The sequence below is a fragment of the Dermacentor variabilis genome, chromosome 3 (genome assembly GCF_050947875.1).
Source record: "Dermacentor variabilis isolate Ectoservices chromosome 3, ASM5094787v1, whole genome shotgun sequence".
Classification (NCBI taxonomy): domain Eukaryota; kingdom Metazoa; phylum Arthropoda; class Arachnida; order Ixodida; family Ixodidae; genus Dermacentor; species Dermacentor variabilis.
In genome coordinates, this window is record NC_134570.1 from 49552096 (window position 1) to 49566122 (window position 14027).

Genomic DNA, 14027 nt, shown 5'->3' on the forward strand with positions numbered 1-14027 from the left:
TTCCTTCGAGCTGTTTCGACTTCGGACGCTAACAAGTTTCACTCAGTACACGGCGCAATATAAAGCTTCATTAAACTCACAAGTGGAGCGTAAGGAATGGATAAGCAGTGTGCGTGCAAAGCGAAGAGTTTTCGGAGCTAACATTGCCAACGCATTATTGACGAATCAAGTTTAGAGACGCAATCTTGCGGCCCACTTACCACGTGTGTCTACCTTTCAGGCTTAAGAACACTAAACACCGCGGCGGGTGTCGGTCGGTCGTTCTCCCGAGCGCTTAGGTTTACCACTTTGAACCCTTGACATGCGGCGTACGTGATCGCCGCCGCGTTGTCAATGGAGTCCGGTGATCTTTCTATCTGTCCTCGACAACGTCGTCTGCTCACGCGAGAAAGAGAACAGACGACACTCGCACTGCCCCCATCAACGAACGATTGGGCTGTTTCCCTTTCGAAGTGCATCTAAGTGGCTCTTGAACAAAGGAGAGCCCTCGTTACGTTATCTGTTTCGTTTGTCGAGGCTTCTGACTCAATCCGCGCGGCTGCAGCCGCCGGAGGCTGCTCTGTCGCCCAGTCAGTTGGAATGCTTCGATAATAATAGTTGGCGGGTTTCGAAAGCTCACTAAACAGAGGGAGAGAAAAAGAAGGTTTGTTTTTATTCCGCTCCTGGCTTGCGCCGTCAACTTGCCGGGGTGCGCCGTCAACTTGCCAGCTGCATGCACCCCTGGCTGTGCTGCTGGCTCCATTCGACGGGTTCCTTGAGAGGGACATCAACAGTGCGATCAATTCAAAAGGAAGCTTTAGCTAAGGGCCAACTCCGATTTCCTTATTCAAATATGTATACAACGAAGAAGTACTTCTATTGAACAGCCGATGCAATCATTTAATTGAAATTGCTGCATTACAGGGAGAAAGCGTAACTCGGAGAAGCTAAACTTCTAACTAGGACGTGGATCTTTTTAATATATAAAAATTCCAGAAAACTGTTAAGATATAAAAATTTGAAGCACTCTATATACACGTTTACCAAATCTGTAACTCTGCACCAAAAATAGATATCGAACTTCTGGGAACTGCATCTGTTACAGCATCTAAAGCCGACAAATTTTATAATGAAATTTGGGGATTACAAGAAATTGTTAGAACTTTTGCAAAAGCATTGCAAAGGTCCTGCTTGTAAATTATTCCTATAATTTAGAGCTGCCTATAATACACGAATGTTATCCGCTTTATACATATCATCAAGGTCAGTTTGCAGAAATGTGCAACTTTTTGTTATTTGTCATTACATGACTGTAAACTTTATACTTGGGAATTGTTTTTTTGTTTAATAAATTTCAACAGACTGTGTAAATGACTGACAGCCTAAATAACAAATCCAATTGCTACGGTCACCAGATTGAAACGTTCTCTTTTAAATCCAGCAAACCTCATCGAATTTGGCGCATTGGTTACCGAGAATAACGATCCGTCCGTTCCCGTGTGTTTACATTGAAGCCCCCGGACTAAAGCTTCCTCTTATGCAGCGTTAGTAAGTTCTTACCATGAGTTCTGATTTTTACCATAGTTCGTACGATAGTTCTTACGACAGTATTCTTACCATAGTTCTCGCTTGCTAAGTCAGAAAATACGGAAAAACAAAAGACGGTGCGCCGCACCACCTCTCCGTTAACACACGGGGCTTGTGGTGACGTCACGTATACCGACAACGTTGACTATGGACTTGTCAATCTCTTTATCGATGTAGCACAATTCAATTGCAAAGGCTTTAGGGTCCGGCTATATATCAAAATCCGAAAACTCTATCCGCTAAAAACAGCCTGAATAAGAGAAAATACCTTGAAGTCCACGACTCCACGTGCCTCGCACATGGCGAATGACGTCACGGGAACCAGCCGCTGTGACTCACTAAGTGGCTTTCTTCTGCTGATCACAAGCTCGCAAATTTGTTCCCCAGCAGCGGCAATCGCATTCCGACGAGGGAAGAATGCAAAAATGGTCCTGTGCCGTGGTTTGGGTTCACGTTCGATGATCGAACTTATTCCTAAGCCTCTTAACGTAGGGTCTTCCATAGTCCTTGTTTTGTTTTGAAATGTTGAACGTAGGCAGTAAATAAATAACTAAATAAATAAACATTCAGTGGCGATTTAGCGGCAAACGCTAGAGAAATGTGTAAGAATTACGTCACGTTGAGCTAGGTTCCAGATCCATGATATATATTTATCAACGAGAAGAAAGGGAACCGTGAGGTCCAATTTTTTTCAACAGAAGCTTGTATTGGCTCACAAGTGGCGTTGTCGTGGTCACGCAAAACAAACCTAGTTTCTCTCAGAGCAGGGCAGCTGCGGAAAAGGGTGGTTTGATGAGCTCACAGCTGCGCCGGCGCCGGAGCCTGCGTCATTAGCAAGGATTCTAGCTGCATAGGCGCGCGCTCACGCCACGCGCGCAACCAATCAGAACCATTTCGCTTCCGCCGAGGAGCGAAAGGGTAGGATAGGGTATTGCGCGTGCTGCGCTGGCTTCGTTTCCGTTCATTTCATTCTCAGAAAACGGATGGGACGGCCACCCATTGTGTGTTCCCCCGATGAACTGGCAGCCTTCGACGAGCGGCGGCGAGAACTCGCCCGTTCTGATGCATGAATTCAGAGCTTATGCAAAATTGCAACAATGGTTACAAGTGTTTGGGGAAAAGATTGCTCACAAATTATTGATGTATTTCAGAGCGAGGTATCGTGCATCGAGTTGGTCTGCTTCGACAGAGGCAGTTTACCGAAATGCGATGTTGCTGCTCATTGCCAAGTTGTGAACGTAATGCCTTTTTATTTAACCTTGCCATTTTCATTCATTTTTGCAAGAAAGTGACAACCTCAATAATATATCTGCTCCCTTGAAACAGACGCTTCCAACTCATCTGCCTTTCATGTGTCATCCGCTTGTGGAACGACGTTACCTATATCCTGGTAGCTGAAGCTGAGAAAGAAAAATTCCGTCAAGACAAAGGTACGCATTTCTTACTTTAATTAACTTCTTGTCTGCTTTGCTTCTTTTCTGTATTTTTTGTCTTTCTTGATCTGAAGGGTTTCGACTTAGTAAAATCTGTATGATCTGTATAACTGCAAGCTCCTATACTGTGTAAAATTTTGAAGCTTCCCTTACTTAGTGCCCATTCTTTGTGTCTATAAGGCATTTTAAGCAAATAAATAAATAAAAAATACGTTTTGATATTACTTCATATCATCGATGCGCCGGTTCCACAATATTTGAAGCTAAGGATTAAGCTTTAGATATGTCGATCGATGTAAACTAATGTACCGCTTTGGTAAATCAGACGTGGAAGGCTGCGCTGTAATAATTCTTGAATTTATGAAATGTCTAAACAATTTGTAAAAGAAATATAAAAAGCTAGGTGCAAGTGCGGAAACCAGCGACGACTAATTCCGAGGCAGCCGCATCGGCAGACGGAACTCGGCGCGCTTTTATAGGCCGCGTTTTTAACACAACTGCGCGATTGAGCTTGCTCACCCATCTCGGCCACGGCGGCCCCCTTTCGTTGGGGAGCGAAATGCGAAAACAGCCACGTACTTAGATTTAGGTGCACGTTAGAGAACCCCAGGTGATCTATACTATACAGGAGTCCCCCACTACGGCGTGCCTCATAATCAAATCGTGGTTTTGACTCGTAACACCACATAATTTAATTTTTTTAGGCTTGCTTACCTAGCAGTCGGTGAGTGCGACATGGCTTCCAGGTACGAATGCTACACCGGAGATGCCACTAACAATTAATCGCGATCCACGAAATGCGCAACCGACGCACACTCAACATGGGCGCAGGTACACAACTGAGCCGGCGAAAGCCCCGGAAGCCTTCCAAAACGTTCCCAGCGACGTGCGGCAGAGGGCAGCACAGGAAGACGAAAAGTAGCGGATTAGGCAGTGCGATGAAATTAGGAACACCGCTGGCGTAACCCGGGACCAGCTGGCGGAGGGATACAGGGTAATTCATCCCCATACCACCTTCCATCAGTGAAGGGTAGCAAACCGGACTTGCGTTTGGTTAACTTCACTGCCTTTCCCGTCTTCTGTATCTCTCTCTCTCTCTCACTGGGAGAGGCGCTCCCGTTGCAGTGCACACGATGATCATGATGGGCGACACATTATCAATGATATGGGATTTGATTTAGCCCGAAAGTAAGAAAGATCGTCTGGTTAACCTTCCTGCCTATCCCGTCTTCTCTCTCTCTCTTTCTTTCTTTCTTTCTCGCTCTACCTCTCCCTCCCTTTCTCTCTCTCTCTCTCTCACTGGGAGATTCCTTCACGCTGCAGTGTACACGATGATCACGACCGGCGACACATTATCAATGATATTGGATGATTTAGCCCGAAAGTAAGAAAGATCGCACTATGATCGCACTGCATCCCCGTTATAGCGAAACCTTCCGGGCACGTTAATGGTTCCGCGAAGTAGCGCTATAACGAAACCGTAGCACGCACCTAACCGACACTAGCGAAACAACAATAATGTTGCAGTCGTTAAATTTAACCCAGTGTTCGCGCCGATGAAAAGGCGCGCGCGTGCGAGCTCTTCGTGCTCGCTCGCGCGGGCCCGAGTGAGCGTTTACGCTCGGCGTTCCTCTGCTTCGTCACCGCCGTCGACGCGCCGTCGCAGCGGCCACCCAAACAAGTGACGCAACGACGGTTTTCCAGTCGCTTCGGCACGGCAAGCACGCCGTCGCGTCCAGCCGATGACCTTTCGTAGCGTCTCCGGTGGCAACAACTGAGTCACCACTCGTGAGCAGCTGCAGTTCCTTTCGCGTCGCGGTTGGCGTGGGCAGAACTTTTATAGAGCGACAGCAGTTAAAGGGACAGTAAATAGATAAATAAGTTGAGTTGCATTAGGCAATAATAAGTTGTAATTAGTATTAGTAAAGCAAATACCTTAGGAGGCCGTAGAAAAGGTGCGAAAACAAACGAAGGGACGCGACGCCGCGTTGAAGTTCTCGCAAAAGCCAGCTGTGACGTCGTGAATTTTTGTCGACGTCCGCTCGAGCTCAATTATATTTTAATCGGTTAAAGTTTGAACGCATTCTACTCTAAATCCGCAAAAATGCTGACCCTATCGAGTTCGTAGAAAATTTACTAGGGAGATATTTCGATATCGGCGACGTCACACTGATCGAACCATAGCTGACCTTTCGGCGCGAAGCTTAATTGTGGCTTGGCGTTCGTTTTCTCTCCTATAGTAATCAACCTCTTACCGCGATGTTAATTAATATCGAGTAGTTAGAATACTTAGTCCGTCTAAAGTTACTTGGCGTTTCTCTTTGGCTCCTCCGTTTAAAAACTCGTAACTGGGTTTGCCGTGCGTGATTCACGCAGACGTCATTCACACCGCCCCGTCACGGCACCAGGTCTCCGTCATGGGAGGACAGTTGCTTTGTCGGTGTCTCCTTCAAAGCAGAACGCCGACAACGCTAGGAGCATGGGCCAACGACCTTGGCGTCCCGCTTTCTTTTTTCTTTTTTTTTTGGAAAAGGGGGGAGGGAGGTGGAGGGGGGCGCAGAGAAGCCGGCTAAGACATTTTATGCCCCTGAATGAAACGCTGTGTCCAAGCGGACCAGTGCGGATGACCGCTGTGTGAACCAGGCAGTATGCCAAAAGCCTTCAAGTGTTCGGAACCGTCCGTCATATTGAGGATGTCTCCTAGCCCCATAGCTTTACTATTCCAGTAGGGTGAAAGAAAACGAAACTTTCCTCCCCCCGTCACGGTAGATTCGAACTCGCGCACCTCGGGCAATGTGCAGCTCGGGACAAGCTGCAGTGCATCCACTACGCTTGCGCGGATCGGGTCAATGCCCTCCAAACGCGTGCAAAACTGGAGCATCGGTGACAACACCAAAATGACAGCGACGCCCAAAGCTTCGATTGGTATAACAGCAGCAGTCAATAGACGTGGTTATAATGGGACAAGTATTCCGGCCTAAGGCCGTAATGTCGTTGGGAGGACTCCGTGGCTTCGACCACGCGGTAACATTAGAGAGACACCTCAACCCCGCATGAAGGTTCTCATTACGTGAAGCTCCTATAGGGAGCCACACATTCACACCTGCGACTGACCGACGTCGCGCAATCGAGTGCGTCTGACGACCGAGCAGCAACTCACAGCGACCGATGTTGAGGTCCGGCAAGCGCGACCTGCCCGACGCCCCACCGAAATATCTCAAAATTAGTAACGTTCACGTCTCCACGCACAATCATTGTCACGTAAAATAAGCTCCTGCGCCGTTGATTTGTTCACTGAGTTTGCCACTTCAGTCGCCCGACTGCAAAATTCAGCTGCTAACGGCTGGCCCAAAACAGATTGGTAACTTGCTTCAGAGCGCCAAGGAACACACTCACACGCACGAACAACCTAACGAAGGGCTGCCTCCCACATCCACGTTAAGCGCTGGTGAAATAGGGGGGGGGGGGGGGGGGGTGAAGGTGGAAGGGACATTCTTTTTTCGACTGTTGGTGCATGTGAGCGAGTTCTCTTGCGCTCTGAAACAAGTTACCAAGATGGATTACCAAGTAGTCCAGCTACAAGGCGACCCGAAATAGTCGGGTTTCGGCAGAAGCGACTACTTGTGACCGGTCGCTTGGCGACCTACTTGATCGCGCGACGTTCGCGAGTCGCCGGTTGATGAAAGAGCCCTTAATTAGACCGATATTCCTCCTCCCTTCATGCTTATCTCCAAGTACGCCTCGAGCCAACATTTCAATGCGTTTCTCTCTCTCTCTCTCTCTCTCTCTCTCTCTCTCTCTATCTGGCTCTTTAAGAAAGTTCCTGGGATATGCCTTAAGTTCCAACGCCTTGGGGAAGAAAAAGAACTCTCATACGCTCTAAGGGATCCAGATGACTGCAGCGTCAGGTCCTCCACGGGAACCGCATCTCGAAGCACATCGAACTACACATATATGGTGAAGGCGCGGAAATAGCCCGTATACTTTCGACAAAGGCTGTACGTCCCTGCGTTGCGGGGCAGTCATTGTGACCCCGCGCAAGTGCGTTAGCCTCTCGCGCATGCGGCATAACTTCGCAGTGTGCCAGGTATACTATACGTGTGCGCATTTCCTTCAAATTGGGTGGTCCGGAGTCTCGGCTCGCTTCGTGTGGCGGGTGTGACCGGCCTTTTCTTGCGAGTGGCTGAGAATCGCTCGCGCTTTTGCACTCGCACTGCGTCGCTCCACCTAGCTATGTATACACCGGCAACGCGCGTTGTTTCATTCATAACCGCGCTGACTGACTGCGATCTTGCCTCATCCGCCGCTGGTCCGCGTAGCCATCACGTGCGCGATGATTCCTCCGCGCGCTGGCATGCATGTAGTACGCGTCCTGTGAACGGGAGAGACGAGGCTCGCTTGCAGCAAAGGTTGATGAACTCTGTACTGTGCGAGATGTTTCTGCGTTGCAGCACAAATACGCGCACTGTTCGTGCAGCACACGATGCTCTTGCAGAAATAAAATTGAAAGACTGCGGCGCTGATTGACCGCTTCTGTGCGAACCAACTGGAAGTGCGACGGCAGGGCTGTACAAGCGTTTATGGGACGTTGCAGCGTTGATCTTGAACAATGGACGTCATTCTTTTTCTTTTCCTTTCTCTAGTTATATTTTTACATTGCTTGTGTCTTAAACGACACGCGCTTGTCGCTAGGCAAACAGTGTTGCCCGAATATGTCGTGCGAACTCCTTATTTTAGCGCGGCTGACGCCACTGGTCGAGAACCCTAACACGAATTTTCAGATTAAATTTTATTAGCGTTTGTATAGACCGTTTATGCACGCCTATAGAATCTCACCACCAATTTTTTTATAATGGCAATAATGATTTCTGTAAGGGACATATCAACGCCGGCACGCCAAGAATTTAAGATAACTCTAGAACAATAAATCTTGCAAGCCTGCTAAGTGTGGGAAAGTTACAGTCGGCGCGGCAGGCGTCGGGAACTGTGTAGATCAAACAGTGCAGCGCAACTTCGCGTGAAATTTCAACTTTCAACTTCGTGTCAGAGCCCTCAAAGTACCGCTTGACCTTAAGCTGTACCGAGCGTTCTTATAACTACGACTAATTTAACTTTCGGAACGTGCAGATAACCGTTGCTTTCCATCTGCGCGAGCAATAGGTCACTGTTCCTCTTTCTTTTCTTTTTTTTTTCGCTGAAGAGAAATCAAACATTGTGATAAAAAGCACGACTCTGAACAGCCCGCCAAGCAAATCCTCTTTCCTAGAGAAGGCATATGCGAATACCTTGTCTCCGTAAAAATGTATGCCGCGCTCAGACTGCGTACTTAACGCAGATTGGCATCGTTTGTGCCACACTTTTCACGCGGCATTGATGCGAATCAGTATCGGAATTTATTGTTAGAAGTTGGGTCAAATTACAAGTATTTAGTATGCAAGAGGAGGTCCCATAGTCACAGACTGTATCGGGACCTCCTACCAGTTCATAGTTTCTCAGGGACTACACAAACGAGTTGAATAAGTTGCTCTGGAGAAATTCACGTGAAAAATGCCTCGGCTACTCTAGTCTCTCGGTTATAGAGCAAATAAATAAAGAAATAAAGTTATTTGTTATTAAATAAAACCGACGAAACCTCGCGCGGCACGTGTTGTTGCTGTGCGTGTCCTTTTCAGTTTTATTGTTTTATTTTTGTGTTCCACTTGCCAAAACCACGATACGATTATGAGGCGCGCCGTAGTGGGGGACTCCGAATTAGTTTGGACCATCTGGGGCTCTGTAACGTGCACCCAGAGTGCGGCGCACGGGTGTTTTTGCATTTCGCCCCCATCGAAATGCAACCGGCGTTCGATCCCGCGACCTCGGGCTTAGCAGCGCAACGCCACGGCCACTACGCTAACGCCGGTTACGATTAGCTGACTGTGAGTTCTCGTGCCTCGAGGTTTTCATTTACAACCAACGCATCGATGCCGCGACGAGACGAACCGTCTAATCCCACTTAATAAACCTAATAATTCCAACAATAAACACAGGCGGGATTGTTCGATAAACCTTGCCGACCATTTGATGGCTCAGAATGATCGTTCTGACGGGGAGATTACTTCGCTGATAGACGGCTCCTTCTTGCGGTCGTCGATATCGCGCAGCGATATCGATAAACGATTACTGCGGCACCCTCCCATATCGTGAGGCTAAGATGCGGTCGGGTTCACCTCGAGATTCCCGTCATCGCTCAAGCTATGCGCCAGCCCAAGCCACGATGAAGTACAGAGACGTCTTAACGAACAGCTCTGTTTCTATCTTCTTTTTTTTTCTTCTAAAAAGTATCGTTCTGAGACTCTGACAGGGAAGATATCTTGGCTACTGCCGATGCAGTCATCTCGCCGCTGGAACGCCGCAGAATTTTCGTCTCTTCTCGAGAACGACGCAGCCTCTCTCGTTGAGCCTGCCCGGACAACGGCAGCGTGGGGACCTGGAAGAATGGCCTGCGTGACTTTGAAGGAGTGTGCGGGAAGAAGGGGGGGGGGGGGTAGCTTAATTCCGGCGAAGCCGGGAACGGCTGCGAAATTTATCACCTCCTCGTCGTCGTCGTTGCTGCTGCCTTCATTGTCGTTGTTCTCTCCCTAGGTTCATTGATTCCGTTGCTTGTTTTGAATGCTGGTTGCGTTTTCTTTCTATCTTTCTTATCCTTTTTTTTTCTGCCATTCTTCCGTCTTTCTTTCTTTCTTTCTTTCTTTCTTTCTTTCTTCCTTCCTTCCTTCCTTCCTCTGGTTGGTAGTATTGCGTTTGTTGTCATTTGTTTCCTCGGTGCTTTCTTCTTAACGCTGTGGTTTTTCCTTATAACGACGCCAATTTCTTGTTTTTGTTGTTGCTTTACACAATTTTTGGCCCGTTCACTGTGGTAGTAAATATTTGTGTTGCCGTTGTAGTGTTGGAGGACGGGTCTTAAAGCGGAAAAAAAATTATACAAGCGAAGCGAGGAAGACACTGCGTGCAGTTTGTACGTAAGAGAAGACGTATATCGCTCTTCTCGGGAGAAGTTTGTGCTCAAGAGAACGGCGATTTCAAGAGGAGTTGCGACCAACACGTGACTAGCGCCGAGTCAAGAACGCGCAGTAGGAAGCGGCGGAAACTCCATTTCCCCGCCTACTCGTTTGAGATAGGTTTTGTGAGAAGGAGAAGAATAGAATACGCAATCAGAGATAGGCGAAATAAGGAGAAGGCATCCTGGAGCGGAAGGCTGTGTGCGTGTACGCGTGCGGGGCTTGGGGGTATTGTTGACAGTGGCGGTCCGCATTTCTTTAGAAGCCTGGGACGTGTATGAGCGGAAGTAGTGATTCACTCCTTCGAAGCGACGCTGTGTGCAGCGGTACGGGACAAATTCCGCGGCGTTTCTTTGTGTTGGTTTGTTTCTTTCTTGTGCGATTGCTCGTTTGCCTGCTTTGCTTGCGTCTCGACAGTCGTCGCCGCTGAGCCATTCGTCTTGACCGGAGAAACGACGCTCCATAAAGAGAGCAACGCTGCTGCGTTCCAGTAGCTTCGCGCTCCAGCGAGTCTCCTCGAGTCTTCTTGTACTGCGCTCGTCGCTTCTCCGAATCGCAAGGCCGATAAGAAACCGAGCGGCGCCGTTTATTGATCGTCAAGAGCTATAGGAGCATCGAACCCTCGTGCGTAGCCATCGAGCGTTCGCGGAAATGAAAGCGCCACTGACCTGGGTGGATCATGCCCATTCATAAGCAACACGGCAATTTGTTCGTTGGAAATAGCGTTTTAAAAGAAACTGCAAGAAAAGAAAGCCCACGCGGCCTTCACTCGAGGGTGCAGTCTTCCATGTTTATGAACGTGAAATGATAATTGTCGTCGACGCGCTCCCAGGGAAATTTGAATCTCAAACTTTATACTGTCTTATACTTTCGCAAGATTCAACCAGCCCTGGCCAGAACAATCTCGAACCGACGCTCTCTACCTTTTCAGCACCCCTTTCGTCCTCTCCAATATATAACGAGAAGCTTCGTTGCTTACTAGTAGCCTTGGCGTGCTAGCCAAAAGACTTCACTTTGACTTTCTTTACTGGATGAATGGCTGAATGAATTATTAATGAATTCATCTTTTATGCGTAAGGGTGGCTCATTCTCCTAACCCTGGAAATAAATGCTGCCTACGGCAATAACAACAATGGAAACTACAAGGAGAACAGTTGTTGCAGGAACTACATATATATATATATATATATATATATATATATATATATATATATATATATATATATATCGACGGAGATGCGACGGCAGCGTGACGACATCTCATCAACAACAACGTGATGTCGATGGCATCACAACGGCTGCACACCTGCGCTTTCTTCTATCGTTTACTCCACGGATTAAACTGTGGAGTGACCGCATCGGTGGCCACCCGCCGGTTGTTGTTGTTGTTGTTGTTGTTGTTGTTGTTGTTGTTGTTGTTGTTGTTGTTGTTGTTGTTGTTGTTGTTGTTGTTGTTGTTGTTGTTGTTGTTGTTGTTGTTGTTGTTGTTGTTGTTGTTTATTCTAATGGGTAAACATGTTCCCTGGCCTGGCACTCGGCTTCTTGCGGGAGTTCACATCTCGAAAGAGTGTCCAATAGAGATTTCGCGAGTCAATTGTCTCCGGGCGCCTCTTCTCCAACCCCAGACGGCCTCGATGAAGAGCATCATCCACGGCTTTGGGAGGCAAGTGCTCCCCAGAAGAGTGTAGGCTTGGGCTGGTTGGTAATATATACGTACATTGGAAGCATAGCGCGGAAAGAACGATCGACAAAGACGGTCGACAAAGCAAGTGCTCCCGCTGGGTGCTTACCGGTAAAATAGGCACATGCGCGCTACCGGACTGGTGCTCGGCCATTATGGGAACTCAACGCCTGTAAGCGGGTGTTTGTTCCCAGCCCGACAAAAAAAAAAATTCTCTAAGGTCAAGTGGATCCCACGCACTGTGGGAGTCCGTCTAGGCGAAGTTGTGGTGAACAGGCAGGACGATATGAAGCATCTCGACGAGACACGCGACACAGCGCCACCGATGACCACAGTACGTGAATCTTCAATCAACACAAAGCTCTCGAGTGAAAGCACGGGCGTCTCAAAGAGAGTGCACGTGACCTTTGCGTCGACAAATTCCGGCCGCCGACCCCAAAGAGCCAAATAAAGCTAATTACTTTAAACGACCAAAGCAGAAATTTAGTGGTGAAAAAAGGCGCAAGAAGAGCTCTTACAAATTTTACACAGAAACGCCTGCTTTGTATACAATGCGTGTGAATCGCTGGGTTTAGAAACTTCTTCATTTTGGCACTCTGGCGTTAGCTTTACGTTGGGGAAAGCTGTTCGCGTAAGCGACACGGGCGAACTGCGGTGCGCGATAGCGCGTTTTGAAAATAGGAGGAAGGCACTGCGCTTCCATCTCCGTACGGGGAAACAAAGAACCTCAACTCGTGCAGCTAATGGTGAACCACGCGGCGCGCGTGCTTCCTCCACGCGCCTTGCTCGAGCAATGCGCGTTACTGGCGCGATTACGGTCGGGCTGCTATATCTCTTTTAAGACTGCTGGAACTATACAGTTTCGCGCGAGGAAAACAAACAGACCCGTCAGAATGAAGAAGCGCCAGCAGCAAAGAAAAAGAAAGTGACAAACGAAGTCAGTGATATAAAGAAAATGCGAAACAAGGAGCTTAAAAGATGCGCTCGACTCGCAGATGGAAGAGAGGCCGGTGTTTTGCTTTCGCCACGTTTCGGCGAAGCATCATCGCGGTGCTGTTTACACGAGAATAGATAATGAGCTGAATGCCAGCCCGCGCCTGCATGGCCTGCCTGCCTGGCTGCTTAACAAAGCTGCGAATGGTTCGCCGACGAACTGGGAGATCGCGTAAACTGTTTCGCCAAGAGGTTATCACAGATGGCCTTGCGAAGCCTATTACGGCACGTTCCAGAGTACACGGAAAGAAAACGAGTAGTGCCTCTCGCCCCATACTCTAAGCTGATGTTTGCGGTGTTTTGGAGTATCGGCATATGGCACTTAGGCACTCTTTGCATGCATAACGCTTCTAAGCGCTACAAAAAAAAAAAAACGATCAAGAGAAACTCGCATCGCAAGAACCATATTAGGATGTTTACGTTCTCTCGCTAACGGCTCACGTCGCTCACGTCTGCTTCCGGTATACATATACACTGTAAACAGGTTTGACCCTTTTAGGGAGTTTTGGCCTCGTTGCATAACTCAAGCCCTTAAGGGAGGACAATATCCTCCATTCGAACGGAGTTTTTTTTCACACCCTTGTGTTTGGTGGTTTTATGGGGAATTATGGGAGTTTTTTAATTCTCCTTTGAACACCGACCCCTGAGCGGTTGCAAGTGTCTTTATGGGGAACGTTGGGAGTTTTTTATTCCTCTTTTGAACACCAGCACTATGGAAGTTTTTATGAGGAGCTTTGGGAGCTTTTACAAGTTGACATGGGTATTTTATTTTGCTGCTTATGGGAATTTATAGGAGAAGCGATGGGAGTCCTTACGTACATTTTCGGAAACGTTTGGCTTCTTAAGGGAGTGTTGAAGGAGACCTTTGGGAAATTATTTTGCCTCCTTGTAGGAGTGCTTAGGTGTAAACAAGGGAGCAACTGTTCCCATATTTTGGGAGCTTTGCTTAAGGGAGCAATTATGGTTAATTTTGAGAGTTGAATTTTTGCTTTTTATGGGAATATATAAGAGAATGTTTGGGAGTTAATTTTTACAGCTTTAGGGAGCTGTTTTAAGGGAGTTTTAAACAGATGTTTTGGGAGTGCATTTTAGCTCTTTATTATAGCTTTTACAGGTAGGTCTGGGAGTTTATTATGCGCCTTTTGGGAGTTTTACGAGGTTGAAGGGAGTTTTTTTTTGTGTGTGTTTAGTAGATTGTGTCTAACGAGGTGCAGAAATTATGACAAAGCAATAAAATGTCTGGAAATTTATTACAGTTCTAGAATCAAATGTGCCAACATGATAGTACAATCAATGACTATTAGCATAATGAAA